Source organism: Gadus chalcogrammus, chromosome 8, assembly GCF_026213295.1.
Source record: "Gadus chalcogrammus isolate NIFS_2021 chromosome 8, NIFS_Gcha_1.0, whole genome shotgun sequence".
In the NCBI taxonomy this organism is placed as follows: domain Eukaryota; kingdom Metazoa; phylum Chordata; class Actinopteri; order Gadiformes; family Gadidae; genus Gadus; species Gadus chalcogrammus.
This window is the reverse complement of record NC_079419.1, coordinates 8,529,928-8,546,233: the sequence shown is the minus strand read 5'-3', so window position 1 is coordinate 8,546,233 and position 16,306 is coordinate 8,529,928. Positions and strand designations below refer to the sequence as shown.

Here is a 16,306-nt window from a genome sequence, read left to right as displayed (position 1 = left end):
TTGTTGTTCATTGTTACATTTAGTTACTTTTTAAAGAGCCCCTTGTTGTTGTTTTGATTGACTTTCGATGAATCCGTCTATTTGTTTTAATTCATTTAACATTAATAACCGCAGTGGAGTACACATTAAAAGACATTTGTGCTTGAATAATAAGGTTATAATTCATGTGGATAATTGCATCATGTATCGTATAAATAAACCTCACACGTCGAAGTCACACACTGCAATGACAGCACGGCAATATCATTTTTCAAATTGTATTCAGAAAACCCTCAACCCCTCAAATCCAAACAGCTTTTTGGAGCGTGGTGCCATGGGGGAATTCTTGGCTGCACGAGCTGCGGTCCACACATTAGTACTGGTATAAATGAGTGAGGCTCTCCGCATGGTCCAGGGGTGTCCGTGATCCATAACGACACTGCGGTCTCGGATTGGGGAGACTCTGTGAATGAGGGAATGTTCCGGGGGGGAGGAGGGTGAGGAAGAATGGTAGTGCTGACATCCTCACTCGCAGCAATCCCACGTCCTTGTAGGACAGAGGACAGGAGATGGAAAAAAACTCTGCAGAGGCTGACTTGGCTGTTCCTCTGAGCGCCGTCATAAATCCGAGTGAACATTTCTGAACATCTGTTGTGGATGATTAGCTCGGTGGCTAGCAGAGTTTGACCAGAGGGGAATGAGAACCAGTGTGTTTGCGAGCTGCGTGTACCGTCATGCTTTGCTACTCAAAGAATGATGATTTTTTTTCGGTTCCTTCTTTTTTTGCTGCATTTTTTCTTACATTTTTCTTCAGAGTGAGATTATAGTTGGAGTGTTTGCATTAGCCGTGGAACATGTTTTCCCCTTAACATTAACTTAATTGACACAGTTTGCTTTGAGTTGAATCTTTTCAAGGTCACATAAATTTAACCCAAATGAGAATCTGATTTATTTGCTATGTTTTATTGTTTGTTGTCCCATTTTAGTGGTTTGTTTAGTAAGGGGCTATGCATGTTGCATGTTTTCCATAATTATTAAATTATAAGTTTTTGATTAATTTCAATTTATATTATTATTATTACTCTGGTGGATTATGCAACACAATTTAATAAACTAAACCTTTCTTAGTGTAAAGAGTAAATAATGCTATTTTGACATACATTCACTCACGGCAGCTATTAAACAGGTCAGCCAGTTTGTTATCCCTTTTCATTTAATGAAAACATCAAATCACGTGCGCACCTTGGTCATCTTTTTGTTCCCCAAACAGGTGAGCACAACAACGCTCCCTCATTGGTCAATGTTCAGGGAGGTAAGGCGAGAGAGGCTTCCTCCTTCTCCTTGGTGAAATCCGACACCTGTGACATCACCCGGCCCTGGCTCCTCCCCGGGCCAGCTCTAGGCAGTGTTCAGTCTGTGAGAAAACGCCGCCTCTGAAGCACCTCTCTAAAGCTGCCCACAGTACTCCGTAGCCACAGCTGGAAGTAGCGTTGGGAGATCCAAAGACTGATTCTTTCAGTTTAACGGATAGCAATCAATGGAATAATTAGAGAGGATCGTGAACCAACTTGCTTTTGTTTTTTTTGCTGCCACTTTTTTTGACAAGACATTTTTAGGGATAATCTTACTGGGATACTGTTGGATTTTCTTCTCTGCGATTTTGGAGGCTGTCTGTGGAATAAGTGCCTAAAGATAAAAGGAATAAAAAGGGATTTATTTGTAAAGGACCCAATTGTCATGCATGGGTAAGTGTGACATTTGTGCCTCTCGGCATACTGAAAGCATGTAAATGTCGAAACAAAAGTGGATTAGTGCTTAAAGAAAAATCAGCACAGGTGCATTTTTGGGCAAAATGTAAATCAGCATTCCCTGTCTACACAACAATTTAAAAGTTAACTTTTCTCTAATATAATACAAATGAAAAATAAGTTAATGTGATACACTTCAGTAGTCAAGTATTTTCTTACCATTCTTTTGTCCCTCCTTGTTTTGTCCTTGTTCACTCTTGCTTGCTAAGCCAAAACAATAGTTTAACCTCGTCTTGGCTTAGCGCTATTGGCTGGCTCTCTGGCAAATTGCCCTGTCTGGTTGGAGCTCCCCTACTTTTTTCAGAGCACTCTGAATAGAGAGGCCATAGAGTGTGGCCTAGCTACCGCTGCTAAGGTGAGACACCCAACCGTTAAACAGCATTAGGCCATGCAACCTGTTTTTCCAGTTGCCTTTATCAACCCTGGCAATCTTGGGGCCAGAGTTTGAGCACAAACACAACTTCCTTAGATAAACACGACAGAGGTTTAGCCATCTCTAATGCTTGGAAATCTGTACTTGAAATCAAATGTGAATTGATCAATACATTTTCAACATTTTAGTTAGTTTGTGTTAAGAATGTGTAACACAGATTAGGTCATGCATTGTTTAAAATATGTGTTATGACTCCTATGCTCATGCAGCTTACAAGTAATACTTTTTAAAAAATATTTATATATACATTTCTTAATTTTACGAAAACAATTTCTCAAGAATTTGGTTACTCAATAGAAGCAGCTAGTGCCAGTGTGTGTGTGTGTGTGTGTGTGTGTGTGTGTGTGTGGGGGGGGGGGGGTTGGGGAAGTCTCCTGTTCGCAGCTTGTTCTTTTCCATCAAAGCTGTCTCGAACCCTCAAAGAACGTAGTGCTAAGACAACATGTCTGTCTTGCTTTGTTTGGCCGGAAAATGAGAGCCCTCCCCATGGGTCCGTCTCACCACGCTGAGAAGTGTTTTCTGACTCGGTTGAACCAAATCTGAACTTTATTTTCCCCCCCTCTAGTTAATCATTCACAAATACAGCTCTGACCTGTTGCACTTGGCTTGCCGTGGTGAGTAACCCAAACACGGGATGAAACGGTGGAATTGGTGTAGGAGACTTTGAAACATAATGGCGGCTACCGCTCAACTGTCCACGTTTCTGTTCCGTCCCCTAGGCAGCCTTAACAAAAAAAGCACCCACCCCCCAACCCCCTGCTTTTACTATGGTCGCCCGTCCTTCACAGGGTTTGACCTTTTAGGTTGTCTCCTGCCACTTCCACCATGCTGGCTATTGACCCCGCATTCTGCTTTTACGACTCGGGTTCAGTCACATCGTCACCAGCAGAGTTCCACAGAAGCTGTAAACGGACTAGAGCTGGCCTCCATCTAGATTTACCCTTAAAGATATATTCCTGAGATTGTCATGATGTTGTTGATTTTCGACCTTGTTTTCCCCAATATAGCTTATACCCCTTGTCATCCAGTGTTGGTGTGTTTATCCCTTCACATGCTAAGAACTTGAATAGCTAAAGGTTTCATGGAGCCTTTGCACAAACAAGAGCTTGTCTACATCTCGATGTGACTTTAAGGGTATTACTGTGAATTCTATGTTGCTCTAAGGTCTTTGGGGAGAACATTTTGAAAACCACAACATCTACCCATTGTCTTCCAGTGTTGGTGTGTTTCCCCCTTAGAATTCTTTGAAACGACTAGTGCAATGGGCAACAGTCAATCACTCAAACGTTTTTCCCACTGGATTGCTCTAAGGTAATTATAGGCAAGGAATATGGATTTTTTTTCCATTGAACGTGATTTCTCATCAGTGGTGATTTGGGTGATGTGTAATTGCCTTTTAACAGATGATGGATTTGCTTCAACGCTTTTGTTCCTAGCAATGTTTGAGAAAATGTTACTTATAAAAGCCGTTTATGGTCTGGGGAGATGATCGAGTGAATTGTCTCTGTCCTAGGTGTATTTACAGATCAAGGCCATCACATGGGATTCTTAAAAAAGACATTGCATTGAACCAAATCTGATGAACCAATTGATCTGGTTGCATTATTGGACCAATGATGCATTGTTGAACTGTACCAAAAAAAAATTATGTAGTGATCGAGGTTTGTTTCAAGGCCTCCTACTTCTCTTTTTTATATTCTCATCTTGACTACCTTATAAAACACAGTACCCACACAGAGCTTTGGTTGCACTGTTGTGTTACCCATAGAGCCTGACTATGGCAGGGCTCTGAGTAGTAGATGATGCACCTAATTATCAATCCTGTCTATGGGACTGTACTTCAGAATGACAGCTCTGCAGCTCGGGGTGGATGTGACCGGGCAGCACAGTGTAATAATGTGTGATGTCAATCAGGGGCCACTGTTTCCGTTAAGCATTGGGCCGGCTGGCTGGCATCAACTGCCACCAAACTCTTTGTGTGTCACTGTCTCTCATTCGTCCTGACAGATGCTGAAGAGTGGGTTTGGAAAAGCTTTTTCTTTTATTATATTTTTTCTAACAAAGTCAGCAGTGTTTTGACATAGCACTTTGTTAGCATTTCCAAGCATAGAGCTTACATTTGTGTAAGCTGCATATAGGTTTACGCACTGAGGTAAATCAACCATCTTACTGAATGTGTTTTTTGTAGTTAAAGGGTGTATTTATTGTAGGGGTGTATGTTTTTTGCCCCCAAAAATGTTATTGACAACATGTTTAGGTGTGTGTGCGTTTGTGTCATATGTAGCATTTTTAGCGCCAAACATCACAGCAGTTCATCTCAATGCAAATTTTAATCCTTTTTGTCAGGGAAGACATTTCTCTGCGTGCACAAAACTCATTTCAATTCCACATCATCCCATTACGCCTCCTCACTGATTGAAACAGCCACCGTTTCAGTATGTACCCGAGACCCAAGACTGGGCCAGCGTGTAGTCGAGACTAATGGGGAGTATTTCTCTGTAGGCCCAAAAAAAACATCCTGTATCCAATGTAAATGTAAATTATCTTCTGTAATATGCTGTTTTCCTAGCTTTTGGAGACAATCCATACGCAGAAAGAGATCACCGTCGTGGCCCCAGCTCCTAAACGTGATACAGCCCAGTCAAATTGCTTTGTGTCCATGGCTAACTGAGTTGTATTGTAAAGAGCTCTTATGGTCATCCTTTGCTTTGAAAGCCAAGAGTTGCTTCTTGCGTTAACTTCTCCATTAGGGTCCAACTAGGATACTACAGCAAGGCATTGCAACTCTAATAGTGTACAAATTGATCTGTTTCTCAATTTTTGGAGTAGGCTTACAATTGAATCGGGGGTTTATCCCCTTACCTCCCCTGACCTCGTTCCCTTAGCTTCCCGATATCTTAAAATGGTTGGCTAGACGAGACACTCTACTTGATTACTTTTTTTTTTTTGGTTCCCCCATCCACAGTAATTTTCTCAAAACTTGGAAAGATCCACTATTGAGCCCTCAACAATAGGAAGCAGAGCTGGCCTTTAGGTTTTAATGATATTTTATGATGCAATATAAGTACAGAAAAGACTAGAAATTGGTGGTTCTTGCATCTTAGTCACGTAGAGACATAATGCTGTACACACGAGCATTGGGAGGAAAACCATTTACTGTGTTGGTACATTGCGATGCATGGTTATTGTGCTTTGTTAATCGTCCTTTATCCATACCAAAAGGAAAAAAAATACTATTTGCTGCCTAAGAACTCACTCTCTCTGGCTTGTTCTTGGAAGATGGATGAAGATTCATTTGGTTTCATTAGAGCGCCTCTCTTATTTATAGCCCTGCTCTGTAGAGCCAGGTCGGCCCTTTTGTGCTCCTGCAAGGATGCAGGAGCCTGTGGTGTTCATGAAACCTTCCTTTGTCCTGGGGGTATTCTCTGTGGAGAACGGCTGCTTGTTTGGGGGCTGGGATGTGGGGTCAGAGGCAAGGCAACAATGCAAGAAGCAAAGCCAGTGAAATTGCAATTCCAGTGCATGGCTGCAGCCTCTTTTGTAGACCAGAGCCTGCCGCTTGCCAGGGGTCTTGGGCTGTGATTTGGTTTGGGCTGTGTAATAACGCCACTCGAGGAGGAAGTCAATGTGGAGATCCCCTCTGATGGAAATGGAATGACGTCGATTCAAACGTTCTTTATGCACGTCACAGTGAGGAGGAAGCGAGGGAGGCTCCAGATTTGCACTCAAAATCGTGCCTGTACTCGTCAATCACACAATTCAAATATTCTCATAGTAATCACAGTTTTTCAAATGTACCAAAAAATGTCTCTGGGCCCCACCGTCCCCCTCAAAACCAACATTATTGCCCCATAGCTGAAGAGTAGGGGGTGATAATTTGATGGCCATTTCCCTGCAAATCCTTTACTTGGTATTACTCCTTCACTTATAATGGTAGATGACTGCCTTCATGGCTGACTTGAATGAGTGAGCTGGTTGGCAGTTGGCACTAGATGTAGGGTTTGAGGCTGCTGTGACGAGGTAAGATGGTATGGAGGGGAGGTTAGCCCCTTATTGCAAGCAGGCAATGTTTTTGAAATGTGCAATGGTCAAAGCATTAAACTCATTGTCTTTCCTGCTCTGTAACAGCGTAGGCTAGAGTGAGATTTTGTTTATGAGCTATAGGGGTCTGAAACGGTGTTGCTTGCATGAGGGATGCCATTCGGCCTGTTGCTTAATGCACATTCATTAGCTTCTTGACCTGCATATGTTATTCTAATGATTGGAGCTATTCTGCAATGGCTAGACACAAGACCTCATTTGAATATAATTTGAGTCCTTAGATCTTGCTTGAAAAGGTTGAGACAGCGGTCGAGCTTTAGGCCTATGGACCAAATGCATGACGGCCTTGCTTCTTGTTCATTTTTATAGTTTATTTTATCCCAGTTGTAAGCATTTTTTTCTCTGCAGCAGTGCGCTTCAGTTTGACAACCCAACAGTCAACCGCTCACAGTTTGCTGTCTCTTACATGAGCGGGTTTCTGTATTTCGTCCAGATTACAGCTTGCCCACCTCCGGCCACCCTTCACACCATCTACTGAAGCGAGCGACTCCAAAGAGCCTCCTGATCTGGAATCAAAGTTGACACCCTGGGCCCCAACGTGCCTGTTCCCCTCCCCGACAGTTTTAACAGGTCTCGGCAAAGATACAGCGTTTAACCACTGCGTGAAATCACTTCAACCTGATGACTGCAACTGCATTGGCTCTGATAGCTTTTCATTTGTTGACCTGACAGAGGCACTTTAGGTGTCGGAGGGGGGGGGGCTGGGGGGATCTGGCGGTGTGAGTGACAAGACCTGTCGCCGCCCGTCATTCTGTGTGTGCACGATGGCCCGCCGGCGACTCGAATTGTTCTCATTCGCTATGATGACACGTCGTGGAGAATTTGCCGATATCTCTGCGTTTCCAGCATGTCTCCGATGCTCGATTCAAAGCATGGTGAACATACCTGCAGTAGACTGGTATGAATAGCCCACCTTTTGGGACTGTAGTCAGGTGTGTAAATTGCACTATTGCATCATATGTCAACAATGTCGTGCTCTTTTCCTCTTTTTGTGTCGGCATTGCGTTGAGCTCTTTTCTATTCGTTCCACAGGGGTTGTGTTGCGTGCAATGGTTGTTTTCAGAGAACACCTGATTGAAAAGCAATTATTTTCCTTGGTGTGTATTTGCACAGAAATCGCAAGGAGCTTTCCCCCTCCTTCTATTTCTCTGTGAACTGGAACTATGCGATTAGCCGAGCAGAGACCACGACCCTCAGTCAACTCAGAATTTCTCTAGTGGGATGTGTCTGGAAGGGAGAATGAAAGAGAGGGGGAGTGAGGTAGAGAGAGAGAGACAGAGAGGCGAGTTAAGTGTGAGCATGTCTTGTTAGCCTGGCTACACAACAGTGGCTTCACACTGGAGGTAATTGATAGTCTGGAGGCTGTCTCAGCTGCAGGTAAATCCTATCCGCAGCTGCATGGGAGAGGGAGGGAGTTAGCTCGGTGTGGAGGGGGGTATAAATAAGTCTAGCATGGATTCTGAATTCAGAATAACTATTATGTGGGGATGGTTGAGGGGGCCGGGGAAGTACATGGAGAGCACATAGCAAAGCTGACAGACAGATGGTGATAGTGAAATGTTTAGTCGGCGTGGGTGTTTCTCTTTCTTTCATCGAGTTTCAAGTATTCCGGATTGTATAGGCTTATAAATGTGGCCCACGTCTTGGACATTTGTTCAGAAAGGATGCGTATGCGACGAGTGTCTCAGTTTTTATGTCCCGAAAAAAAAAAAAAAAGCTGACAGTGCTAACTGCCCCAGCTGTCGTCTAAATCAAATATCACGCTATTGGATTACCTCTGTATCTGAAACCTGACTGTACAGGGATTTCGAGCATCAACTCCTTCGCCGCAAATATGAAAACAGGAAATGTGAAACAATCATTAGTTGTATGAATTTGAAGACGGAGTAGGCACTGACATTGTTTGTTCATCCGAGTCTGGTTTTAAATGATTGTCTAATAAATACACAACGTTGCATTCATTTACTGCAATGACACCTCTGAGAGGAAGGACAAACAATCCCAGGGACTAGCAGGCCTCCCCATCAAACCAACGCTGTGATATCGAAATATCTTCCAGCCTTCTTGCAGGGATATTTCTGTAGCCTCGTCTTCTGTTTTTCGAACACATGGAAATCTAGTTTCCTATATTTCACAGTGAGATGTAGAGCGATGTGGATACGTGACTTGACAACAAAAGCTCGGCTCGGGCAAGAAACATCTCTCCCAGCGGGAGATACATAGGTGGTAATGAGGGCATTGTGGAAGTGCCGGTCGTCATGTTGTGGCTCTGGCCTGTCAGGATAATGGACCTTGACATTCAGGCGCAATCGATCGCATTGCTCTCGGCCCCCCGATGCCTGTTGTTCCTCACCCCCGCTCTCAGTCAGCCTGCCACACAGAGATGGACGGAGGCCAACCCTTGGATCCCAGGCGACCGTCGGCGGGTTCAGATATTCTCTCATTACGGCGGAGGTAGGCCCGAGGTGAGGGGATCGGGAAGGACGGCGTTGCTAGTCAGTGGGAAGGACACAGTTTTTTCGGAAATGTATTACTAAAGAGGCAGCAATGTCATGATTTTCTGCATCCCGTAAAGGTTTTGTGGTCCAAATATCCAATTTGCTCGATAAATGGTGTATGTGAAAATGCTGGGTTTTTCAAGAAATTACCACACTGGCAATTGGTCAAAGAAAGTTACATTTTCCATTTAGCTGAATTCCGCTGCTGGACTTTATTATTATATTTTTATGTATTGTTATCCATTTGCTTCTACGTGTTAATGTTATGCAAGGTTCCTTGCAATTCTGTCGTCGTTTGCGCTCTTGTTGTGAAATGGGAGAAAATAATTTAGCCGAGAGTCCCTGGCTCTCTTGCCCTTTGTTGGCTGGTCTCTGCCTATTCTACACCCGGCTCTTTTACATTTTAAGTCCTAAGGCCTCTAGAGAGTGATGGGGATATATGGTTCCATCTGCTCCAACAGACTGGCTCATAGCTCAGACTGAAAGAGAGAGCGGGCGAGGGAGATGGAGAAAGAGCACAAGAGAGGGAGAGACCAGGGAGGCATGGTTAAGTGAGTAAGAAGCAGAGAGGATCGAGAGAGCCGACGCCAACTGACAGAAAGACAGAAAAGGCTTATTAGAATCCTCTTTTTTAGTCGTTATACTGGGGCCTCGAGGATATCTTTTTGGAATTGGAGGCTGGGGAGAAGTAGGATTAAGAAGCGTTGGATGGTGGTCCTGCCCCTTCCTGTTTGGAATGTCAGCTATCTCACACTAAGTCGGTTAAGTCGGCTTTATGTGTAACTAGAGACTTGGAGTTTGTTTTTCTACCACTTTTCAGTTTTTTTCTGCCACCAGCTAATTACCAGACCAAATATGTCTCAGGTGAAAAGCCTGTGTCTGGTCTCAGGCATTTTCTGTTGCATTACATTGTTTCTGTACACAAACTAATAATGGGCGGTTATAATCTCTTTCATAGCCACAGGCATCAGCCTCCTTCCATCAATATTTGTTTTTCCTAACATTTACCTATACCATTCGCTTAAAATAATTTAATTCAGATTCTCTATTCTCTATATTATTATCAAGAAAAAAACGAGCATCTTTTGGGGACTACAATGGTTTCAAATTAGCTGATAAGAGTAGCATTGGCTTGGGAAACGTTCCTCTGGTATTCCAAAAAAGAATCCTCGAATGACCTTTTTCCTAAGCTGACGGCTGTCTGCATTGTTGCTGATACTATCCAGTAACACGGCATCGAGGTTTTTGGCACGGTTCACATGTAGACCCCCGGGGGGGCTCCTGCTGGCCGGGGGCTTCAGTTCCAGCCCGTTACAGTCACTAATCTGGCCTGACATCAAGCTGATTTACAATACCCCTCTACCCTAAGCGTCGGTGCACTAGAGGTAATTGATTTAGAACAGTGGAGACACCTGCTGTACGGGATGAAACCCCTTCTTCTCCTTTCCCTCCTTGCCCTGAGAAGTTGGTACCACAGCACATTGCCTGAACACAATAACCGGCAAATGGAACAGTTTCATTCCAGTTGAAGGGTAAGGGTGCTAAGTAAACCTACTTCTGGTCAGGGTGTCATCTTTGCCGGAGCTGTGTTCTCTAATAACCCGAGGCTTTTTTCCTCTTCGTGGCTTTGTCGAACCCTGTCTGTATTATTTCCTGGTTTGAGTAGAGCCTGCACTGCCGTCTCAGTTGGGGAAAGCCATTGATGCGGGCTACTCTTTGTTTGCCGGCAGTCCTACTCAAATGCCTTCACTCTGTTTGCCTTTTACTCCCCGAGACAAGACGAGACTGGCTGACTGGGGTGGGGGTTGTATGCTGGGTGGCGGGGCAGGACTCCTCCACTACATGGAGGGCTTCCAGGCTTTCTTTAGAGCAGAGTCATTTTACGGCACCATCTGGCCATATATAAACCTGCAAGTTGTTTCATACGTCTGTGTTCATTTCCTCATTGTTCACGCTTTAGATAAATATATAGCCGTGAGGCACAATGTTTGAATTGAATGTGATGACTTACTAACCTAAGATGGAAGAACATTTGAGCAGGATAAATGCTATATAAAGCACATGTCCCTATGATAAATCATCTAGTAAATTGCTGGTATGGAGATTTTACGGAAGTTACATGTCTGATTATGGGGCCATCCTGAACGATGTAAATTATTTCCCGACCATTATTTCCCGACCAAGCTGACCTGCTTGTTGCCCCTTTGTGGTGAGATTACCCACCGGACCAATTGCTAAAGTGTGTTGGGCTGGAACCTCGCAGTTTATTTTCAATTATCAAAAGGCGCTGACCAAAATGCCTCTGGACTCAGTTGGTTGAACCTACAACTGATCAGAGCAACGAAATGTGTGACATATCAGTGGCAGCCATCTTGGTTGTTTAGGAAAATGCCCCAACACTGCTCCCATTTGGGGCCACTCCGTCTAATATTGGGCGGGTTTGATACGATGACTTAACAGTTGTGGTTCGACCCAGGCAAATTCTGCCGGGAATCCGCCTGAATGGGAGGTGGGCCAGACACACGGTGAATAAAACATGAGGCCACATATTCGTCTGGTTTACAGGCTAGAGATGACCATATTGAAGAGAACTGTTGAATATTCTCCGTGATTTCACTTGATTTGCTGTGTGTTTAGCATTGGCCTCTCTATGATGAATGTCTGGTTTACATTGAGCCTGATTTTGATTTATTGCCGGTTCTTGAGCCGTTGTGTTTTGTGATTCAAGCCATTTATTCATCGCTCCACAACTTGACAATGCCAATAATCACGCCACAATAAATTCTAATGGAGGTGGCACTCTTCTGTGTCGTCTCTGCTATGTAATGCACATCGCTTTTCCCTCCCGGATTGATTTGTTGCTGAAAAGCCCAGTTAGCTCCCCCAGAGGTGATTGTAAATCCGTTCTTCAGCTGCAATGCAATGGTGCTCAGAGTTAAGTAAAACATTTATTCAGCGGTGCTGTATGTCAATCGACACTATTCTATGGAGCCTATATCCAATGTGGTAGGATTCGGTGGAGATTCCCAACCGGTGCAGTTCCCCAACCTGGAACTGTCAGGACACGATCAGGCAGCTAGTTTGGTAACTCCACTCTCCACGTCTCTCTCGGATGAAAGTGATTTTCTGGCAATGCGTCACTGGGATCCATTCTCCTTTCCCATACCAGTTGCCAGTGTTTACTATTCTCTCAATACCAGTGTTATTCACAACTGCCCAAGTACCTTCTACAACTGAACTTCAGTGTTTCACCTTTAATGTGAGTCATGCAAGTTGCTGCAACAATTCTGTGCAAGGAAGTAATCACATTAACGCTTATAGCTAAGAGCAATCACTGATCTTTTCTATCTGTTGCTCAACCCTAAAAGAAGTGCTTATTTTATAGCTCTCACTCTGCTTCTAAATCTTGCAGCTAGCAGTAAAGCGTTAACAATTAACTCTGTGCAATCAGCTTGTAAACAAAACCACTGTAAAATCCAATAGGTCACAGGACATTACACTTTGTGTGCTGCATTTCAATGGCAGTCCTCGTCACAGCCCTGTAAAAGAAGACATGCACCATCAAGCCTGTGGAAACAGCAAAGGCTTTCAATTTGGGAGGGGAGTCATTTGTTTACCTTACAATTTCACTTCACTATGCAGACGGTGGGCTTCTTGCCATCATTATCCTAGTTTTTTCTTTTTATTCTTCTGGTGCACACTCTGCATCCCCAGTGGGATGAAATAGGAAAACAGTGTGTCGTGTAGACCCAGTCGGGGCCACGGAAGTCTAATCAAAAGGCCCCTTACCACAGCTGTCCAAACGCAGCCCGCCATTGTGTTTACGGAACCGCTGCAGTATGCGGCGACCCCTTTGTGCCCGGCTTTATCACCTCCAGAGGCTGCATTGATTGGCTCCTTGGGCCGCCATTCATACAGGGCGAACAGAGGTGCCATCTCCAAGGGCACGCTGAACAAACTATTACAATCAGAAGTAGAGAGGGCCTGTGCAGGAGGAAATTGAAACAGGGGAGAGAGGATAGATGGGATCTACGCATTTAGTGGTGGTTTCTCAGCTCCTGCAGCTGTGTGCTACATTGTCTGTTTGTTTGGTGCCATTTGTTTGAATGGGCGGCCCGGCCACACCCTACCCACACAAACCACACGGACAACCCGAGATGGTGTCGGGGTAGGACGGTTGGGGAGGGGGGGTCGGGAGGCTATAACAACTGACAAGCATGCAGCTGATGTGGGTGGCCAAGCAAACAGTATAGTTGATCTTTGTTATCCTTCCAGGCTGCACTCACTTTAAGCCCATCTGCCTGCTGCAATTTACCATTGAAACATTCACATCCCTTTTGTTCCCCAACCCCCATCAATTATTCCTCAAAGGCTTCAGTCTTCCTCCCATGTTTATTTAAAGGTACATGGTATGGGTTCCCTGTATATCCGGCATTTCGTCTCTCCTGAAGACATGGATTTAAACTGATTGTTGGAGAAGCAGTTTGAGGAGTCCAGTAATATGTTACCTGCACTATTACCCACATGGTTATTAAACAGCCCTTCATGTGTACTTGGATTCAACAGTTTCATTATGTAATGTCACTGGTAGAGGGAATGGATATTGGATTTATTTTAGTTGAGTTGGCGGGTAGACGGTAAGTGGGGTTGTTGGGTTAGTAGAAGGGTAGCGGAAATTACCATAGTATTGAAACAACGTTTTAACATATTGATTTTGTCGCACAAAAAGTTTACAACCGGGTGCTACACACAAATGCAAAGAGACACACACCGGCATTAGCCAGTGTGTGTCTCGTAACCGTATCGTTACGAAGGCACAAAGATGTGCACGTATTCTGGCGAGGGCAGCCGTCCGCCCAGGCACGTTCTCAATGTTTTTCCTCTCCTTCTCCCACATAGTAGTAAACAATGCCTTCCTGTGCTGCCTGCCAATGGCTAATTCTTTTCCCAACCAGATCACACCGCACCACAACATTGCCACGTTCTTGACATCGAGAGGCATGCACACTGGTAAAAAAAAAAAATGGTGCACTGTGTCACGCGCTGTTGTGCATGCAGCTAGGAGGCACGCAGAGGCACTCAGGATAAATAAGTGTGGCTAAATAAATAAAGAAGAAACACTGCTCCAGGAATTTCGTCTCATTGAAGATGAAAAGCATCTGCCTCTCCCTGGCATCTGTTGCGAAAGATACCCCTCCACCGCCACGGGTTTGGCGCGCGGCGAGTGGCCAAGTCTATCAGCCTCGCTCACACGCTCACCTACCATCCGACTGGAAGACACCCCAGCGCGAGCACCCGGGTGTAGCGAGCAGCGAGACGTCAGCGCCCAGCCAAGAAAACTTGTGTTTCACGCTTATTTGATTTAAGTTAACTTGTGTGCTTGAATGAAATAACGTGGCAACCACCGTTTCGAGATTCACTTTGTTGTGTTGGAAGGGGCGGGGGGGTTGAAAATAAGTGTGCGATATTAGGCTTTTCTTTTGTGTCCAGAGCTTAGCACGCCAACAACAAGCCGCTAGGTCATCGCCACAGACGAAACGGTGTACAGTTCAAATCAAAAAAAATTTTAGAAAGGGGAGGGCTGGGTTGTACACTGCAGACGTCCACATGAAAGGGTGGAGCGTAATAGGGCTCGGTGCGAGCCCTTGTTGGAACAGATGATGGATGCAGGCAGACAAGGAGGACGTCGGGAATATTCCTCCGAGGCAAAGGTGTCTGGCGCGGGGCCGATGTGGTCGGTGGCTCGACGAGGCCGCCCGACGCGTTCTCGTCACCGGGTGACAAAGAGTGATGTGGAGTGGGAGCGGCCGGCGGAGCCTGTCTGCAGGTGTTTCGCCGATGAAGCGCCTGTGACTCACTGCATTCCTTCACGTCACTGCGCCCTGCTTAACCCTTCTTGCCCCCTCCTCATCCCGCCTTCCCCAGGCAGCCTGTCACTAGAGATTAAAGCCGTTCTCCGATGCACACACACACACAGACACGCACAAAATCCCAAAAGCCGACTTCTTCTTGTTTAGTTTCCTTTGTTGCGTCTTGTTGGAGGACAGGTTGTCATAAGGGGGTGAATTGTTTGCGTGTTTGAGCGAGAATGCGCGTCCTAATGTTTCCACAAGCATCAAATAGGCAACGTGACTAATATACTACCACCTCGCGCAGACGTTGCCTTTTCCCCCTCCTTTTATACCAGATACAGGGGGCATTGTTCCCCGGCTCCTCCGACTTACTCAGCCAGACTGAATTGACGATACTTGACTGGCCACCCAGCACGCCCAGAGTTATTTCACATTCAGGACACCCCTCCTATTTCTCCTCTCACAAATATCTGCAATCACCATCGTTTTCTCTGTGATGTAAAGAAGGCACTGAGACCAAACAGAAGAGCGACTGAGAATCTTTTCAATTCAATTCCTATCGACCTTTAACAAGCAAAGAAAGATGGCTCATAGAAAATCGTCAGGGAGCCCTTGAAGGCAAAATAGGAATGCTCGAAGGCTGCTTCTCAAACTTTTTGCGTCCTTGTTTATTTCTTCATGGGGGCACGTTGATATCTCTCAGTACCAGATGCCCTCTGTTTTACAACACTGTGATCCTCATCAGAGATGCCCTGGGGCAAGCGTGGCAAGATAAGACATTTATTCAGGGTGCAATTTGTGGACACAGTAACAATAATCAGGAGAGCGGTGACTGCTAAAATACAGGCCATGAGCTGAGGGCCACTCGAAGGTCAAATATCTTATCAGATTGCTACCAAGAAACGTCCATGGATGCTGTTAATCCACAAGAATCAATACCCACTAGCCCTTCCTTTTAGGACAACCGCTTGTGTCCTGCTGCCAATTTAGGCAGCAGTTGAGCAATTCTCCTTGCCATGAGAGCTTAGGGTAATTATGGTTAATTTGCGGAACACCTGCTCCGTCGCCCAAGCATAAAATCCCCTGGGGATGACGAGTGTGTGTGTGTGTGTGCGTGCGTGCGTGTGTGTGTGTGTGTGTGTCAAGTGTTTATGCATGGGTCGCATGTTGTCATCCTGTGACATCATGGCACTCTGTATGATTTGGGCTCATCTGGGAAACAGCGTTTCAATTTCTTAATGGGAGATAGCTAGTGGATTTGGGACTCCTGGGGGCCCAAACCTCAGGGGGGTCTTTTCTTTGTCTTTTGTCTCTTTTTTTTTTTTAGCAGTCCTTCATTAGGGAGACCTGTTTGGTATCGGAGATGCACTGGCTTCCTCCCTTTTGCCTTCGACCGAGCCAGGATGTCGTTCATTGTCGCCGACGAGGACGGTATTCCAACTCTTAGGCGGGATCAAGTGGGATTTGTGTGAAAAGCTCCCGCTGTTGTGCGTCGTTGTTTTTCCCATTTGTGTTGGCGACTCATTTTCTTCTCCTTTTGTATAGATTTCTTTAAATATGCAGTGCTATTGTCGTTGCTCATTCAAACTTATGCAAATCCTGACTGTGTGTGTCCCTGTGTTTCTCTGCTCTCCT

At 45.1% G+C, this 16,306-nt stretch overlaps 1 protein-coding gene across 3 annotated transcripts in view; it reads left to right on the top strand.

The window, feature by feature from the left end:
• Nucleotides 1-1,093: 1,093 nt before the first annotated feature.
• Nucleotides 1,094-16,306, top strand: part of LOC130386932 (receptor-type tyrosine-protein phosphatase F) — a 128,841-nt gene continuing 113,628 nt past the window's right edge. For 2 of the 3 annotated variants that reach the window (XM_056595804.1, XM_056595803.1), the window contains exon 1: nt 1,096-1,724. The gene's annotated coding sequence lies outside the window, so the exon portion shown is untranslated. Of the gene's footprint in view, nt 1,725-16,306 lie in introns of all 3 variants that reach the window. The other variant, XM_056595802.1, reaches the window with a different exon arrangement.